Raw genomic sequence first — 20712 nt, forward strand, 5'->3', positions numbered from 1 at the left:
TTTTTGAATTCAGGCCTTATTCTTTCCTAGGTCTCGGCAGCCTATGATTTCCTGGCTCTTTCCTTTTTAAGTCATTGGTCACATTGTTCGCTTATCTCACTCACAGTAATTGTACTTTCTTTGCTTTTGGCTGGACTTGTTGGATTGGTTTCCTTTTTTCTGAGGCTTTCTAGATCCACCACCCACCTAAATTATTCACCATGCTGAATCACAAAGCATCTTATTTTACTGTAGATTATACGGTAGGTCCTATTTATTGAAGCTGTGTAAAAACCTGTGTTTGTTTCACAAAGCAGCCAATCATCATTCCTTAAGCTGCACTGGTAAAATGAAAGCTGTGCTGTGATTGGTTACTATGAGCCATCATCAGTTGAAACTCTTCCAGTATTTTAAGTTGGATCTCGAAGAGTATGTTTACCAAGTTGGGCTGAGATCCATGTAGACATGTAGGAGCCTATGAAGAATAGACAAACTAATATACAAACAAATTTTCACTTTTATATACATTTCATTTAGCCATAGGCGTAGTTTCAGGGGGTGCTGGGGTCGCCATGGCGACCCAGCCCCTGCGCTCAGGGGGCCCCGAAGGCTGCCCTCTGCCATGCCCACATGTACATTCAGTGCATTAATGGCTGGCCGTTCTATCTGCAGCAGCGAGAACGGCCAGCCTGAGAGGAAAAGCAGGGAGGTACTCACATGGGACGGCAGGGGAGGAGGTCACATGGGACGGCAGGGGAGGAGGTCACATGGGATGGCAGGGCACAATGATCATGTGATCATGTGCTGCACCCTGCTTCCTGTTGCACGGAAGATTCTGAGTTTACCTCTCCTGCTGCTGCTGTCACATGGAGGAGAAGTGGACCGAGCCCTGGGGTAAGTGTATATATGTGTGTGTATCTGTCTGTCTCCCTCATCTATCTATCTATCTATCTATCTATCTATCTCCTATCTCATATCTATCTATCTCATATCTATCTATCTATCTATCTATCATCTATCTATCTCATATCTATCTATCTATCTATCTATCTATCTATCTATCTATCTATCTATCTATCTGTCTATCTCATATCATATCGTATCAATCTATCTATCTATCTCATATCATATCAATCTATCTATCTCATATCTATCTATCTATCATATCGTATCAATCTATCTATCTATCTCATATCTATCTATCTATCTCATATCTATCTATCCATTTATCTATCTATCTCCCATCTATCTATCTCATATCATATCGTATCAATCTATCTATTTCATATCTATCTATCTATCTATCTATCTATCTATCTTATATCTATCATTTATCTATCTATCTATCTATCTATCTATCTATCTATCTATCTACTATCTATTTATTTATCTATCTATCTACTATCTATCTATATACTATCTAGCAATCTCATATATATCTATCTCATATCTATCTATCAAATCTATCTATCTGTCTACTATCTATCTACATACTATCTATCTATCTCACATGTATCTATCTATCCCATATCTATCTATATCTATCTATCTACCTCATATCTATCTATCTATCTATCTATCTATCTATCTATCTATCTATCTATCTATCTATCTATCTATCTCATATCTATCCCATATCTATCTATCTCATATCTATCTATCCATCTCATATCTATCTATATCATATCTATCTATATCATATCTATTATAGATGAGCAAGTATACTCGCTAAGGGCAATTGCTCGAGCGAGCATTGCCTTTAGCGAGTATCTCCCCAGCTCGAGACTCCAGGTTCGGGTGCCAGCAGCGGGCACGGAGCTGTGGGGGAGAATGGGGCGGAACGGAGGGGAGATCTCTCTCTCCCCCTCGCTCCCTCCTGCTGACAGCCGCTACTCACCGCTCCATCGCGCCGGAACCCGAACCTGCAGTCTCGAGCGGGGGAGATACTCGCTAAAGGCAATACTCGCTCGAGCAATTGCCTTTAGCGAGTATACTCGCTCATCTCTAATATCTATCTATATCATATCTATCTATAATCTATCCATCCATCCAGCTATATCATATCTATCTATCCATCCATCCAATATCTATCTATCTATTTATCCATCTATATCATATCTTTCTATCTATCTATATACTATCCATCCATACATCGAATATCTTTCTGTCCATCCATCCAATATCTATCTATCTCTCCATCCGTCTATCCATCTATCTATCTCTCATATCTATCTATCTCATATCTATCTATCAATCTATCTATCCCATATCTATCTATCTCCTATCTATCTATCTCCTATCTATCTACATCAATCTATCTATCTCCTATCTATCTATCTATCTCATATCTATCTATCTATCTATCTATCTATCTATCTATCTATCTATCTATCTATCTATCTATCTATCTATCTCATATCTATCTATCTATCTATCTATCTATCTATCTATCTATCTATCTATCTATCTCCTATCTATCTATCTATCTATCTATCTCATATCTATCTATCTATCTATCTATCTATCTATCTCCTATCTATCTATCTATCTATCTCCTATCTATCTATCTATCTATCTATCTATCTATCTATCTATCTATCTATCTCTGCTCTAAGTTATACATCTCCCTGAATTTACTGTATTCACACTTTACACACAATTAAAAAAACGCATCTAAACTGCATGCGGTTATTAATTGTGTCTGCAGCTCCTTAATAATGTTCGTGGTCTTTATATACTGCATGCAGGTTTTTTATGTTTTTCTTTATTGTGGTTCTAAAGTGCAACAAAAACATGACCCCCCCCCCCCCCCCCTGAGGCCGCTCTCACACGTGTTCAGAAAACGCTGCTCGAAATCGTGGCATTTTGACCGGAATTTCAAGCAGCGTTTTCGAACACAGGTTACAGCGTCTGACAGCGCTTTTTAATGCACCCCATCATTGTGATGGGTAATGACGTGTGTTAAAAACCAACGAAAACGCAGGAACAGAACAGACAGCTCTCGAAAATCACAGCGTTAGAAACACCATGTTCGAGCGCAGATTTGAGTAAGCTCATTAAAATCTCTGGGAGTGTTATACCGCGGTTAGTACGGCGCTCGGGACACTGCGCTAATAGCAGTAAAAAGAGGTGTGTGTGAGAGTGGCCTGCGGGGCTACAAACGAATTTTCATGTTCAGGAAATGCGTCATGCTTGGAAAGATTATGCCAAGGGGCGGATCATGTATGCAGCACGATATGGGTATGGGTACGGGGGAGTGTGCGGTGGAGGCCCGGGGGGGCCCTGAGCTGAACTTTTGCACCTGGGCCCCTGAGCCCTTAGGTACGCCCCTGCATTTAGCTACAGTGCTGCCACAAGAAAAAATAACTATTAACTGTCCAAGTCTTTAGCAAAAGTCCTCCAGAAATAGAGATGCCCTTTGTAGATAATTGATAGAAGTCCTGAATGAGGGAATCCCTAGTAATACCAGTCAGAATACTCCTTTAAATACGGGCAATATAGCTGTCTGTGGATGATCATGAAAACCCAATTATTTCCAATCACCACTGATATGTATGGGAGTTATATGAGTGATATGCAATGAAATACAGGCATTTTCCTGAGAGGACCTATTTATACAAACATTATGAGGTCCCTACTGCAACACTCCCTAAAAAGTCATATGATGATGATGAAGAGTCTAAATATCAGAAACCAAAGACCATCTTGAAAAGGCTTTCTCACTATAACAGGTGATGGCATATTGCTAGTGTAACAGGGGTGATGTATGTTTGTATTCAGTTGATTTACTATGTTTTAGGCTATATAGGTGGCCATGTTACTGGAGGAAGTGTCTCAACTTCACAGAAGCAATAGATATGGTGAAGAATGGGTGGCCAGGACTATGCACTATAGAAAAGGGGTCTATTTAGACATGTACCGGTAGATGATTCATCTGAAAAAGAAAAACTTTGCTGAGGAATGGCTTGTGTGATTCTAAGGCAGAAGACGCAGAGAGTCACTGGTGCAGTTGAGCGCCGAAATTGAGTTATGAAGCTAAATTATCCTGAACTGCTTTGATTAGGCTGAAATCTGCAGCTATTAATCGTTTCCAGAAAATCTGATGCCGAATGCTATTGTTGATCAGCAGCATAAAATTCTTCTCAGCACACCGCCTGCCACCTCGACAATCCTACCTACTTTAATTCTACTGTAGGTTCCCAGATCTTCTGACAGTAGGCCATGCCATATGAAACCCTGTCCTAAAAGCCTTCCCTGACGCCCTATCCAAAAACCCTATTCACTAGTAGATAATATCACTGGTTGATCGTGGGGAACTAACTGTTGGGACTACACTGACCCTGATATTAAAAGGACTAGGTAAAAGAGTATTCCTGTCTTGGTCTATCATGACTAAGATGAGAATGCTCCTTTGTATTCTGTGGCTTGGGCAGCCAGCAGTATGGAAACAGCCAATTGAGCTGCATTACACAGTTTCTACAAGTCCAATACACATGAATCGGAGTTGTGGAAATAGTGGAGCTTAGTGAGCTTTACTGTTTCCATACATCAAAGTTGTGGTAATCGCGTTGTTTGATCTGCTATGCTATTTCTGTAAAACCCATTCAGCCACAGAAGATAGCCAGCATGGTTGTTTTTGTAACTCCCAACCACCCCTGATCACATACAACCAGTCTAGTGTGGTTGAGCTAGGTGTGGGTTCCAGACCTACAGTTTGAGATGGGAATATGCCTTTAAGGGCTGTTGTTCCTGTAAAGCTTTTTCCTCCACAGTTACTTGAATAGAGTTGTGTAGCAGCTGCTGCTGTGGAGGAGATTGAGAGTGAGGGCATCAAAGCAACATAAGAAACAGAATTTGGGAGTTACATGGGCTAATAATCATTTGCATCCCCACAATCCAGGGGGAATCTGAAGAATTATCGTTCAGTGTAAATGCATACACAGACTGAACGTCAAACAAGTTGTTTGCTTCTCGTTTGTCATGCATTTTCTGCACTATTTCACTGTGGTGTAGCCAGATGGGAGTAGGACATTGCCACCGTGACACTAGCCTCCCATTATGGCCCACTACAGTCGCCAAATCCAACTATGCAGCTTTCATTTTACCCCACCAGTATAAGAAATGAAAGCTGCATTGTGATTGGTCACTATGAGCAGCAAAGACAGATTTTCTCCTAACCCATTAAGGATCAAGCACTGTAAATAGGGTCAATAAAGTTTTCTAATTGTGAAAAAAAAATTAAAAGTTTAAATCACCCCCTTTTTCCATATCTATAATTTAAAAATCTGACTCAAAAAACAAAAATACATATTTTGTATTGCCGCTTCCATAAAAGTTTGATCTATCAAAGTAGCACATTACTTGCCCTGCACGGTGAACGTCGTCCGAAAAAAAAAAAAAGGAACGCCAGAAATGCACTTTTTCGGGTCACCCTGTCTCCCAGAAAAACTGCAATAAAAAGCGATCAAATAGTCGTATGTATTCCAAAATGGTACCAACATAAACTACAGAATATCTCGCAAAAAATGAGCCCTCGCACAACTACATCGACGGTAAATTTTAAAAGTTATTGCGCGCAGAAGATGGGGGCAGAAAATTTTTAAGAATTAAATATCTTTGCAAAAACAAAAACTACGCAAGTTTGGTACCGTGGTAATGATACTGACCCATAGAATAACGTTATCATGTCATTTTTGTTGCAGTTTGTGCGGCGTAAAAACAAGACGCACTGAAAGATGGCGGAATTTCATTTTTTTTTTTCATTTTACTCCACTTAGAATTTTTTTAAAGTTTTTCAGTACCTTATAAGGTACATTAAATAGTACCACTGAAAAATACAACTTGTCCTGCAAAAAACAAGCCCTCATACAGCGACGTCGATGGATAAATAAAGGAGTTACGATTTTTTAAAAGGGGGGGAGAAAAAAACAAAAATTGGGGAAAAAGGGCTACATCAATAAGGGGTTAAATCATGTACAAACATAATAGGAGTATATTTTCTCCATAATAGCCTGACTAAATGCAGCATTTACTTTTATAACAAGTACTCACAAAATCATGAAAAAAACGACATTTTGCAGAAAACGTCACCTTTCCTTTGGACTACCATCCCATTTTCTCCCTTCCTTCTGCACGTCTGCTCAGTGCAATAATTTTTCAGAGCTAATTGCCATTCTGGACCTTCTTATCACAGAATAAACTCATAAGCAATTTGTTTCATCCCTGGATAATGTTATTATAAATACGCTGGTTACCAGAGCTCAATCTTGTTAATAGTCCCCTAAAGCTTTGTTAACGTGGACCAGTTTTATAAGTGCTTCTCAATTACCTTCAGCTTCTGCTCTGTAGTTACTGTAACTATACATTTTGTGTATTTTCCAGAAAAAACGCCCAAAGTGCCAATGTAAAAACTGCGGAGCAGGCAGGATTTTTTCTTGTAAAAGCTTACCAATGATAGTAGTGATGGGGTCTGCGTAGGCTATAATCTCCTTGACATGATGCAGTAGCAAGACCATAAAATACTATATTTCATGGAGTACAAGAATCTATATATTCCTATGCCTTATAGCTCAATTACCAGACTGTAACTATAGGGGTTGCATAAATGGTATTTCGATCCTCAGTGGTTGAGGGGGTCCAACAGTCCCTCCGCAACATAAGAGGACTCCATATATGACAAATAATCTTTATAGGACCTTATTACAAACTTTACATTGGAGCCCAGAAGTTTTATGCTACCCCTTTGCACAATTTTTAGAGTTCTTGCCGCGTTTGAACTAACCCCTACCTACCAGACAGATTCTTAGCCTGCAAATCCCAGGACCCTCATACTAGTACATATTCTTAATGTAGTGTACATAGTCCTTCTCTTGGGATGCAGAATTAAATGGAGCGTTAGACATTCATAATAGCATTTGGCTTCTTGGTACATTACACCAAGGGAGCTGAAAGCTATAATGAATGGCCAACACTCCAATCGGCAGAGCTGATTCACTGCTGCAGTTTGACTATAGAGCTGTGTACGCTGCTAGGTAGGTTGCCGTTAATTAGAGTATGCCGACATGTGTCCCCCTACTTGTTATTGAAACCAATATTGCCTGTATAGGACTTGTGTAACTGAAATGGCTTTACTATTAATTATGTTGAGCCTATTGTTATCCCATTCAATTGGTCACTGACCATTCGAAATAGCCAGATAGATGACCAACAGGAGAATTGTATCCAGTATCCATAATTACCTATAAGAAACCGGACACCTACACTAGACCTATATTGTGGTCTACCCAGACCAGCACTCAGAAGAAAAATGGTGGCAAATTAGTCCATGGCAACTCAGAGTATACAACTAGCTAAAATGCAACTTATATCTTGAGTACTGACCAACATTACAGAGGTATTTCGGTCACACAATATTGCTTCCAAATGAATGCTAGTCCAGTGTTATTTAAGTTTGCAGTGTGGTTCTGCTTTGGATTTTGTGTCTGTAGCTCTAAAAACTATTATCTTCTCCTGGCACTTCAGAATTCTTTATTCACAGGTATCCCTAGACATGACCGGTAGGCTTTCCCACTTTACAGGTTGGGCTTGCTAAGTAGAAACGACCAAGGACAGCTTTTTTTCTATTCAGCTCATAGGACCGGACTGATGACCCATAGCTCGGCAGCGATTAGTGGGGACATGCACAGTAAGGAAATACAGAGCAGGGAACTGTGGGATATGTAGATTCTAGCCGCATATCAGCAGGGATGATAACTGAGGACAGGATGAGGACATAATAGCTGTTTAATTTATATCCATAACCAGCTGTAAATGAATACGGCGCAAACACCTTTCATATCTGAAATTTTTTAAAGTTTGCTTCACAACTGGAATAACCCTTTAATTCAGAGGTGTAACTTGAAGCTCCTGGGTCCCGATGCAAAACCTGGAACGGGGCCCCCAACTATAATGCTTTATTCATAGTACTAGGCCCCCTATATGGAGAAGAGAGGCCTTATGGGCCCTCCAAGGCTCCTGGGTCTGGGTGCAACTGCATCCCCTGCACCCTCTATAGTTACGCCCCTGCTTTAATTTATAAGCTTCTTCTGATCACATGGTTACAATAGGTTGAAAAACAACAGGCCCATCTGGTTAATAATTTTGTAATCAATTAAACATCCTTAATTGCTAAATTAATTATACTACTCAATGTAATTAGTTATTAGTTTAGCATCTAGCCTTTTCTTAGGCCTCTCTCACACCAATGGTTTCCTATAGGAACGTTCAGATGTTTTTTGCGTGTCTAAAATTCCTTCATCTGAACGTTCCCATAGGAAACCATTGGTTCTAATATCCACAAGTTTTTTACACGGGAGATTGTTGAGCGTGTAGGTCCCTGTGTGAAAGAGGGCTTAAATGCTGACATACTATATGCCATTACTACTAATTGGGGTAGAGCATCCCATAGTTTGACTGCTATAACTGTAAAGTACCCTTTCCAATATAGATGTTTAAGCCACCTTTCCTCTACACATAATGAATACCCCCTGAATCTTTATAAACTGCTTGTAAAGAATAAAGGTCCCTTTACACAAGCCAATTATTGGGCTCCAACAGTCCTCGGAATGCTCATTCACCCAACAATCAAACGCCAACAATCGAGCAATGTAAAGGCACCAAGAATCAGCTAACGAACAAGTAAATGCTTGTTTATTGGCCAATCGTTCCGTTTCAGCAACTGTGAAAATGCTCGCTGACCAGCAGTACATCTTCCCAGGTGAACAGCCAGCCTATTGTAGAAAACCTTCTATTAAGGCTTCTTTCCCACGAGTGTATATTGGCCCGCCATTTTCACGGTCCGCAGATATACGCTGTGATCCAATGCATCAGATCACATGGCTGTATTCCTGTGATGTAAAAGCGCCAGGTCAGCCAATACAGCACCGGGCATTTTTACGTCAGGCTCAAAAGATAGTCCTGGAACTATCTTTTGGGCCGGAATACGTCGGCCACTGCATGGGCTCTTACGGGAGCCCATGAAAGTGGCAGGAGGTGGGAGGGAGTTTAGCAGCTAGGCTCCGCCCCTCCCCGCGGGGAGGAGAGCAGAGGTAAGCCTGCGAGGGGGAGGGAGGGGAAAGGGGCGATGGCGTGGCAGCCTTGGCATATTTGCGCCGGAGCCCATGCCCTGTGAACGAGTGCACAAACGTTAGATTCGTGCACCCATTCACGAGCTTTAACGCCACAGATGGTAGCATATATCAGCTGATCGTGAAAATGGGGGCCTGATATGCGCTCGGTGGAAAGAAGCCTTACTCGGAATTTACTAATGAGGTGTATAAAAATGGGCTTTCAAAAACTAGACCACTCTCCAATAACTGGATATTAACACTATAGGAGCGCCACTTGTTGACCTAGCTGGTTCAGAGGTAAATATGAAGCAATAGCTTTGGTTGTTAATAAGTGTTTATACCGACATTACAGTCAGACAATTTATGAAAAATCTCGTACATATCTCGACCTTTCCATGAGTAATTGAACAAGCAGTATTAATCATATAAGCAGTACCCTTCAGCCTCCTCTACTTCTCACATTAGACAGAAGGAAATATTGTAAAATTGAAAACTACAGTATTCATACAAGAAGCATGTACAGTAAGTTATCGTGGTCAACGCTATGCATTATGACCTGGGTATAGATGGACTAAAGAGAGATTTTTATGTTTTGCTTTTTTTATTTTATCACTATGTTTGCAATGCATATAAATTCTTGGATATTATCACAGTTTTAGGGTGCTTTCACATGAGCGTAGACGGCCGAGTTCGTTTATTATACGCTGCACCCGAAATACCATTGGGCGGCGGCAAACAGTTTAGCTCTGCTAAACTGCCTCCCCCTTTCCATCCCCTCACCGGCTCTCAAAAAGGGGAGGGGGCAGGACAGGGCGAGAGCTAGTGTTCTATGCTCCGCCCCTGTGGGCTGCCAGCAATTGGAGGGGACAGGACAGGATGAGAACTTAGCAACTAACTCCTGCCCCATCCCGCTCCCTCCCATTGCAAACAGCCGGCAAGGGGTGGAGAGGAGGAGGGAAGGGGGAGGGAGTTTAGCAGACACGCTGCTAAACTCCCTCCCACCTCCCTTCTCCGACAACTCCCATAGCCTCCCAAAGGAGTATATGGCAGCGACCTTATTCCCAGCCAGAAATTATAGTTCCAGAACTACCTCTTCTGGCCAGCGTAAAAGCGCCCAGCCGGAATGCGCACTATATGTGCTATGTTGTCCGGCTGGGCGCTTTTACACAGTTCAGATGGGCATTTTTCTGCTGGCCAAGATAGCACATATGGTGCGCATTCCGGCTGGGCACTTTTACGCAGCAGAAAAATGCCCATCTGAACTGGGCCATGAAAATGGGGCCGATATACGCCTGTGTGAAAGAGCCCTTATTGTTATGATATGTTATATGAAATCGTTTTTTGGGCACAATATATATTATAATTACAATACTTTGAATTGATGTGGGTTATTAATATTGTAATTTTCTATATGTGTATTTTGTGTTAAGGTGTAGTATAGTTGTTATTTATTACACTATGTGACAGTAGAGTATTCTATGAGGATATTATTAGATTATTTGTTTTGCGCATGCGTATATATTTTTATATCTTTCATATGTATCTGATACTTTATTGCTAAAGGAATAATGTGATTGCACAGAGCACTTTAATTGTGTGGCATCACGTTTGTCATGGGCACTGTCCAGGACCAGGGGCTTCCCTTATCTCCTCCACCTGCTGATTACAGCCATCAGTGTCTTCTTCTTCTTCTGGATTTAATTTAAATAGCTCAACACAACTAATATAACAGTAGTTTTTCCAAATTCAACCCAAAATTCCACTTTCAACTCTCTGAATAAAATCCCTCATAAGAATACACATTTGCAAATCAGGTGTTGTCTTAAGCAGACCTGATGCAACTAATCAGAGGTTTCATTACTTGCATCAGGTGTGCTTAAGATAAAACATATCAAATACCTGGACTGGTTAGGGCTTTGTTGGCTGTGACTGGAGTCAAAAAGCAAAAATAATGGAACCATCGGATCTGGCACACGTCAGACCAAACGGGTGGTAGACAGACTCCATTGACTATAATAGGGTTCATCCAGTTTCCCGCATGCCACCTGAATTTTTGCTGGATGAAATAGAGGAGCATGTTGCACTATTTAATTTGGAATTCCTCCTGGAGCCTTCAATGCAGATGTGAATGAAGCTTAAAGCAGCAGCATAAAAAACATGCTGGCGTGAAGGACAGGCTATCATACCTCCCTCATTGCTCTGGCTGCAAGTTACTACAAAAATAGTGTTTGAGTTCACCATACACCATTTGTAAATTAAAGGGGTTGTCCCGCGCCGAAACGGGTTTGTTTTTTTTTCAATAGCCCCCCCGTTCGGCGCGAGACAAACCCGATGCAGGGATAAAAAAAAACAAAACAGATAGTACTTACCCGAATCCCCGCGGTCCGGCATCTTCATACTTACCTTGTGAAGATGGCCGCCGGGATCTTCACCCTCGGTGGACCGCAGGGCTTCTGTGCGGTCCATTGCCAATTCCAGCCTCCTGATTGGCTGGAATCGGCACACGTGACGGGGCGGAGCTACGAGGAGCCGCTCTCCGGCACGAGCGGCCCCATTCAGCAAAGGAGAAGACCGGACTGCGCAAGCGCGTCTAATCGGGCGATTAGACGCTGAAGATTAGACGGCACCATGGAGACGAGGACGCTAGCAACGGAACAGGTAAGTGAATAACTTCTGTATGGCTCATAATTAATGCACAATGTATATTACAAAGTGCATTAATATGGCCATACAAAAGTGCTTACCCCCACTTTGTTTCGCGGGACAACCCCTTTAAGTTAGAACTGTCCAATGGGTTGTAGCTACAATACTAGACACTGTCTAGAATACAAAAATAGTTACCTTTCTGGAAAAAAAATCACTATAATCATATACCTGCTCCTGCACACGGGCGGAAATTCTGCAGCGGTATTTCCTGCCGAATGTCCGCCCACGCCCGCTGCCAATACAGTTCTATTGGTTACCGTAGTTGCGCCCAGACGGTCGGATTAGTAGCGCGAATTTTTACACACTAGAAAAAGATCCGTGCGTGATGGCTTCATACGGGATCCGACCCGTGACCCCGCATGTGCACAGCGGAGCCGACGCGTCACTAGTGAGACCCGCACAGAAATAGAACATTCCGCGATTTGTTTTCCGTGCGTGTTTTGACGCAGACAAATCGTGGCTGTGTGCATAGGATTGTGGGAAAGTCCGTGCGGAATTATGTTTCATTCAAATCTAAATTATTCTTAGGGAAATGAGACAAATCCGTTAAGGGCTGAAAGGAAGAGTCACAAATGGCATAAAACTCATCCCATCAAAAATGTACTTTTACACTCAGTCTTCAAAACCAAAACCTCATGTAATAACTGCAGTCAATAAGCGTCCTGGCATGAGGCCTGGAGGCTGCACACAGGATAGATGCTCAGCAATTAAGCGGTGATCTATATCATTGTGCCGGACTTCCAAGCTTTACATCTGTTTCCTGTAGCGAACACAACAAATGACAAACAGATGCTGACAAGAACCTATGGAAGAAAGAACTGCGGTACTTGGAGTGCAATATCCTGCATTGAATGTCATAATGTAATAATGTACATAGTACAAGGTTTATAATAGATTTCAATCAGTTATTTGTCGACGTTTTTGATGTGCGTGATCACCAAAGTGAGCTGCTTTCTTCTACTCATTTGAATTAATTTACAATGATAATCTATCTTTATCCCTTTAGTTGGGGCCGTCTCTCTGACACTTTATGGATTAGCCTTACCCATGTAATTAATTAGCTCGTATTACGTGGATGCGGCGCAGGGTAGCCCCGGTCTTTGTGTTCTCCTCTGGTCACCGTGATTCTAGACGCCAGCTCCGGGCGTGCGCTCCCGTGCTCAGGGAGCGGGCGCCTAGGTAGCCGGTTTGCTGGGGATGTGGCAGGTGCCGTCCCGCGCTGTGTCCGTGTTGCCATGACACCCAGGCGCGCTTGCTCTGTCTTTGCCTGTCTTTAGCAGGCGCCAGGGGCTGTTTCTCCCAGTGTCCTGTGATTGGGTCCTGCTGCTGTCAGGCTCCCCGCCCCAATCAGCTGCTGGGGGGGAGTTCTGACAGCATTTACACTGCTCAGTTTCCTTCTGACCTTGCCAGTGTATGTTTAGTCTCCAGCTGCACCCACGGTACCTTGAATTGATGCCTTGTTTTGACTTGCTTGCTTTGGACCTGACTTCAACTTCGCCTGACCCCTTGTACCGCATTCTTTCCTGTTTCTGACCCAGATTGCCTGACCTGCTTTTGTGTTTGTTTGTTTTCCTTTATTTGTGAGTCTGACTCCTGCCCAGCATCCCTAGTGAGCCCTGGGACTGTTGCCCAGTTGTCACCCTAGGGCCTAGCCTAGGGGGGCAAGTAAGTAGGGACAGGGGTTGCGGGTAGGACTAGGAACTTGCACTGCTCGGACTCCAGTCGTGACAGTGAGAGTCTCTATTTCGTAATTTTGCCTTCCAATGAAAACTTTGGTTTGATGCGGTCTAGGACTGTTTTGTCCGTGATCTTGGCGATCCAAGGAATTCTTAGGAGTTTCTAAGCACCAAAGTTCAAAGGAATCAATTTTCCTCCGGCCTGTTGTCTTCAACTTTCGCAGCCATAAGTTGTGATCGGGAATATGATTGCGTTGACTATCCAGCATTTTGTTCCAATTCTTATACTCTTCCAAATCTTATCCATATTTAACATTGCACTGCATCTGGCGCGATTCGTCAATTATACTCAAACTAATAAGACCATAAACTATAACACCACCTATAAAGTGCCAACATATTCTGCAGCACTCTATATAAATTATCATCACTCACACTGTCACTGTATCCAATGGATCCAAGCTAAATTATTTGTTGCACACACATTATCTCCAGTCTATCAGTATACAGAAAAAGGAGATAGGTTCAGAATCCAATCCAGTCTCATTATGATTAAAATAAAAAATGCTCTTGCCATAAGCAATAACTATGAATTGGATCCCTTTAAATTATAACTTTAATTGAATTGCTTAAGAAAAAGATTGCACATGGAAACGAAAATATTTAAAAAACCCAGTATATAGGGTTTGTATTGAGGTTTATTACCATCCACAGTGTCAATGTTATCGCACATTCAGATATCTGTCAGTCTATGGCTATAGTTATGTTTGTATTTATTATTCAGCAGATCAGTACTGAAAAGAAAGATCAATTGTTAAAAATCGATTGAGGCGCGTGTTCTGCATAAAGACTAGTAACATCAAATAGCTCCTCCTAACTGCAGGTGCAGTGAAGCTTCCAAAGTACTGCCTATTGCAGTGATAGCGAACCTTTTAGAGACCAAGTGCCCAAACTGCAACCCAAACCCACTTATTTATAGCAAAGTGCGAACATGTCAGGGGCGGGGCTTATCACGACATATGATTTTTACCTCCGTCATTATAAAAATGACAGGGTCAAATCAAAATAGGCACAGAGGATCGCCTTGTAGTTTATTTCCTAGCTGGAGCCCTGGAGTACCATTGGTGCGGATTTTGACTGGAAGTCAGTTGCGTACCCACAGCTGATTTCATACAATGTGGCGCTCCCCCTCACTTCCTCCGTAGGCTGCCGGCTGTCAGCGCTCCCCGGCTTTTGATTCTCAGGGGCCTGTAGAGGCCTCACCTGACTAGCGACACCACACCTGACCAGGCCGCTGAGAACCGGAAGCCGCGGAGCGCTGACAGCGGAAATCCTTTGGAGAAGGTGAGGGGGAGCGCCGCATAGTATTAAATCAGCTGTGGATACGCAACTGATTTCTTGTCAAAATCCATAGCAATAGTGCAGATTTTGACTGTATTTTTGATGCACATTGATGCACATTTTTGAGACATTCTGAAGCGTTTCCACCATATGTAAACATACCCTGAGTCAGCTTGAGGTATGCTGCTACATGCAGAGTGGCCTCAGTAGTAATCGTGTCCCCCACAGTGGCCTCAGTAACAATAGTGACCCCCACTGTAGCCTCAATAGTAATAGTGTCCCCCACAGAAGCCTCAGTAGTAATAGTGACCCCAACAGAGGCCTCAGTAGCTTCAGTAGTAATAGTATTCCCAACAGTAGCCTCAGTAGTAATAATGTCCCCCACAGTGGCCTCAGTAGTAATAGTTTTCCCCCATAGTGGCTTTAGTACAATAGTGACCCCCATAGTAGCCTCAGTAGTAACAGTGACCCCAACAGTGGCCCCAGCAGTGATATTGTTCCACACAGTGGGCTCAGTAGTAATAGTGTATTCTATAGTGGTCTCAGTAACAATAGTGACCCCCCAGTGGCCTCTGTAGTAATAGTGTCCCCCACAGTAGCCTCAGTAGTAACAGTGACCCCAACAGTGGCCCCAGTAGTAATAGTGACCACTACAGTGGCCTCAGTAGTAATAGTGTCCCACACAGTAGCCTCAATATTAATAGTGACCACCACAGTAGCCCCAGTAGTAATAGTGACCCTCATAGTGGCCTCAGTAGTAACAGTGTCCCCCACAGCGGCCTCAGTAGTAATAGTGTCCCCCACAGTGGCCTCAGTAGTCATAGTGTCACCCACAGTGGCTTCAGTAGTAACAGTGACCCCCACAGTGTCCTCAGTGGTAACAGTGACCCCCCAGTGGTCTCAGTAGTAACAGTAGCCTTAGTAGTAATAGTGTCCCCCACAGTGGCCACAGTAGTAATAGTGTCCCCCACAGTGGCCACAGTAGTAATAGTGTGCCCCACAGTGGCCTTTGTAGTAATAGTGTCCCCTGCAATGGCCTCAGTAACGATAGTGACCTCCACAGTGGCCCTCAGTAGTAGCTCCTCCTCTTCTCGCCGCTGAGACCAGATGCACACTGACATCAGTGTGTGAGCCCGGAACATTTCCTCCATTGTCCTCTCTTACGGAACTAGGGAGGAGAGGACTCAGGGGAGGAGGATCCCGGCTGCACACTGACGCCAGAGTGTGCGCTGGGATCAACGCTGCCAGCAGCACCACTGTGTGATTACCGGTGGGAATCTGCCGCACCCCAGCAGTATGTGGATCTCTGAAATTTAGTGATTAGTACTCCGGTAATCCGGCACCAACAGTGTATCAGGCCGCAGACCTTGGGTAATACAGAGTACAGGTATTACTAATGGTAGGATGATGGATAGTAATACGGTAACAATGTGCTCTATTGCTCCGAGGCATGAAAAGAGGTGCACTTTACCAACCCTGCACCAATGATGCATTGCATCCACATGCTTGGAAGTTCTGGGAATATTATATGGAGATGGATGTTACGAGTGTGAAGTTCAGTTACAGTAAGGTTAATGTGTAATGTTCACACATTTATACCCTCCTATAGAGTCAAAGCCTTTATTACCAGTTCGATAAGTAAAATTATATTTTTTTGTAAAAATGCGCTGCCTTTGCCTCCGTATGTCATCTCTGCACCATCCTGAACCTGGGCACTTACCACCTGACCGTGACAAGTGAGTAGTGGCAAATTCCCACCTGACACATTCATAGCTCAGGGAACTGAAACTAAGAAGAGCTTCTACTTGGGAATGGAAGGGAGTACAGGGAAAAGAGAGTCATCATTAGAGTCAGCAGAGCCACCATGGCAAAGCTATGCAGCCAGCTCCGCTGACATAAGGACATAACAGGTCTTCTTTAGCAGCAAATATGCCCAAATTGGGTATGTTGGTGAGTTCTTTTGGACGGTCCTGGGTGGAATGTGGGTGTGGCTTAATAATATGATTAATATGGGGATTCAAGTGTTGGGAGGCATGGAGATGTGTAAAAGCTCATCAGTAATAAATTTATCTCTAGTGGGTCTTCATGTCTACATGGGACAACCCAATAAGTGACTCCAAACAAGAGCAAAGCTATTCTTATATGTTCTCTGAATTACAGTTGTTTTTTTTAAGAAATACATTGAATTACAATTTTCTAATAAAACAATCTTATTTCATGTGTTTTCCGATTTGTGGCATATAACGTTACTATCCATGTGTTGTTACTATCAGGCTCTACATGGTATGAGTATCAGAATCCCTTGAACTGGCTTTGAGCTTTTCTTACCCTTAATGGTTATTCGTTTAAAGTGAGTATATCCATCACATTCTGTACATATAAGGTCAGATCACAGTCACAGCAGAGGTTTTATACATTACAGCCTGCATGCACTGCTACTGTGATTTTTCATATTCTGAGTAGTTAATTACTTCACTGGTTAATCAATTTTTCTACCATCAGAGCATGAAAAACCTCAGCAATTTCGACAAAGAAAGGTTGGAACTTAGATCACTATATGATTTACAACTGTTAAGGCTGCAAAGCCATTTTCTTTATAAATTCTATACTAGGAAATAATCCTTCAGGTATAGGTATGCACAGTCATGAGTATACGATGAAGCACAGGGGGGGAACAGTCATCTGAAAATCAATGTACATGTACAGATAGAACCCAGTTCTAGTCACCAACCTGAAGAACTTTGTGGATCCATCTAACTTTAACAATACAACCCAGGGGTTAGAGCTAAATAATGGGGGAGAACTCCAAAGTAGAAGGCGGTGTAATAAGTTAATATTGGGGTTGAGGTAAAAAAGGATGGAATAAAGAGAAAAGAAGAAAAAAAGGCCCTTATGCACGTTAGTGAAAAGTTGTTCAAGCCCAATCATTTTGTTAGGACCAGACAAGTCTTGAGTGTCTATGGGGAACTCTTGAATTGTTGAGTTAAAAAAGATTGGGCAAGCTGAACTCCTGTTTCCTGACTATAAAGTGCTGCCAGAGGTGTCTGAATGCAGCTTCTCCACACTCCCTATTGCCAACACATAAACACTGGATGGAACGAAACATTAATGGGTATGGGGAAGTTGGGAGAAATAGCTGATAGACGAATGAATGCCAACAGCTACTAAATGTGTATGGGTGCCTTGAGGAAGGAAGTGATGTTGTACAGTGGGGCTCAGGTTCAGGGTTGGGTTCAGGAGTCCATTTTGCCTGGGGTGATGGGCTTACCTAGAGGACTGGTGCCGACTGGGGTCTGGGGCCTGATGGTGTCAACATGCACACCCTACATGAAAGCAACATTCCTCAGGACTTTGCCTGGGTCTCAGCAGCCAGATATAAAAAACTTACATGGATTTCACATTTTCTGCAGCAAATGTCAACTTTGTGTTTACTACTTTGACACTTGTTAACTTTACCGTTGCGATTCGTGTTGAACAATTAGTTGCAAACAGTAACAAGTTGTTTCAAATATACAATATTTCCAGAAAAAGGGGCACCCAGGAACCACAGTGATGTCATGCCAAAAAGATAATAAAAACAACATCATAATACAAGGATTAAACAAATAGTGATGTCATAGTACAAAGGTTATAAATAGAGATGAGCGAGTATATTCGCTAAAGGCAATTGCTTGAGCGAGCATTGCCTTTAGCGAGTATCTCCCCGCTCGAGACTGAAGGTTTGGGTGCCGGCGCGGGGGAGCGGTGAGTTAGCGGCAGTCAGCTGGAGGGAGCGGGGGGGGGAGAGAGGGAGAGAGAGATCTCCCCTCCGTTCCGCCCCGCTCTCCCCCGCAGCTCCCTGCCCGCTGCCGGCACCCGAACCTTCAGTCTCGAGCGGGGAGATACTCGCTAAAGGCAATGCTCGCTCGAGTAATTGCCTTTAGCGAGTATACTCGCTCATCTCTATAAACATTAGTCCGCCTAAAAGGAGATAGTTGGAGTCATCTTAGTTAAATTTATTAAAAGGCACATGCCTCTTTGGTGCATTTGGATCTGTTGTTAGTCAGAGAATCAAATCTACACCTGCTATATGCAAGTGTAGTTTTACAGCAAAAATATCACCATTTTCAGGCTTCCTACTTAATAAATGTAACTGAAACTAGGTCTCCATGGAAATCATGCCCACGTTCCTTGTCACTTTCCTAGTTTGGTAAGTTTTATCAACAAATTAATATGAGGTAATCAACAAAATACTCTTTAAATTATATCCTGCCATGCATTTCCTGTAGTTTCAAACAATTAAACTCTTTATAGTGGAGTTATATGTTTTTATTACATTTCCATCCATTCCACAGAGACGAGTGATATTTTTCTTCAAGGTTCATGATCGATGCCTTAAAAAAAGGTGATTGAAAAAGTTACCTCCTATTATGGTCCGAAAGATCTCAAATGTGGAATTAGGTCATAAAAGTCACAACGTCAGCTATAAATCAATGGGAACAATTGAATTAAAACACAATATAGGTGATTAATGCCGGTCTATGCTCATCTATCTGAGCACACAATGTGTGATGTTGGTTTAAAATAATTGGAATGCTTGAAATATGGGAGAGCTATTTGCACTAAGATTTTGACAAAATAAAAAATATGATTGTAAAATAAGCTGAATTTTAATGCTCACTGGATATTAGCGCGGTCCAAAGAAATAATTCATGCGACCAGGGAAAATATGAAGAACAAATAATCAGCATTGTGACATATAGGGTCAAGTTGAGAAAGATTATAAACACCCCACCACATAAATTAAAAAAGTTCAGTCCATCTGTGCCGTGTCAAGCCCATTAACAGAAATGATCAATTTATAAGTCAATTTCTAAGACATTTTTTTCACTCTGATGAGTAACGGAAAATCTCTTGTGAATATTTACTTTTTCGCTGTTCAGTTCATCTGGGTTCACTGTAACATATTTTTCTTCCTGGAACTAAAAGTTAACATAATAGATTTGAAAATGGAAGCAATAAATGTGCAATGCTTATCGTTTTTTCGTAATGCTTTATCCATTTTTGGTGCAATGTAAAAAAATAGGTTATTTTCAGATATTAAAAAAATGTCAAATTGGGGGTGTGGCCTGACTGCCGACCGAGCTGGACACATCCCTGTAACCTCCGCTCGTCTAAGCCTTCTAAAAGCTACTACAATGCATTCCAGAAGAGGAAAAACACAACCCGCTGCTCCACTTGCTGGTGGGAGTATAGTGACAGCTAAAAGAAAGATCTCCAAAGCTCCTCCACAGAGAGTATCAAGTTTCTTTACAGCCCAAAGCGCTGATAGAGGAGAGACTGCTGTGCCCCGCAGCTCCCCCCCTCCCTCCTGCTCTCCTGCAGATAAGGAGACAGCAGCTGATTCTTCACACAGCAGAGAGGTTTCTCCGACAGCAGGCATTGCAGAAGACCTTATGGAAACATCCAGAGAGCAGCAGCGATCTTCTGCACTACAAGAAGGGGTGAGTGCATTCTCCATTAAGACCCCTGAGAAAGGTGCAACATGTAAAATGGCGCCCAGCCACAGCTCTCAATCGGAGGCAAGCCCTTCCCCCACTGCTAGCCCAGAGAAGCAGAGGCAGAGAGTGTCCTCTCCCTCTCCCTCAGACAATATGATAGATCTAACTGCAGACCCTATTCTAAGTCTACCTTCTACAAACCAACCAGCTTCAGAGCTATTCATTAAAAATCTGGTGGTAGCACTGAGAGACTCTATGCAAAAAGACTTGCATAAGCTGTCCTCCTCAGTAAATGTCACAATTCAAGAACTAGGCGACCGAACAGATCACGTCGAAAGTAAAATGGCGGAACTGACCTCCTCCCACAATAACTTAATCGACTCGCACTACGCCTTAGAAGAAGAAGTAGTCGCCATAAAAAAT

Source organism: Eleutherodactylus coqui, chromosome 8 (genome assembly GCF_035609145.1).
Source record: "Eleutherodactylus coqui strain aEleCoq1 chromosome 8, aEleCoq1.hap1, whole genome shotgun sequence".
In the NCBI taxonomy this organism is placed as follows: Eukaryota; Metazoa; Chordata; class Amphibia; order Anura; family Eleutherodactylidae; genus Eleutherodactylus; species Eleutherodactylus coqui.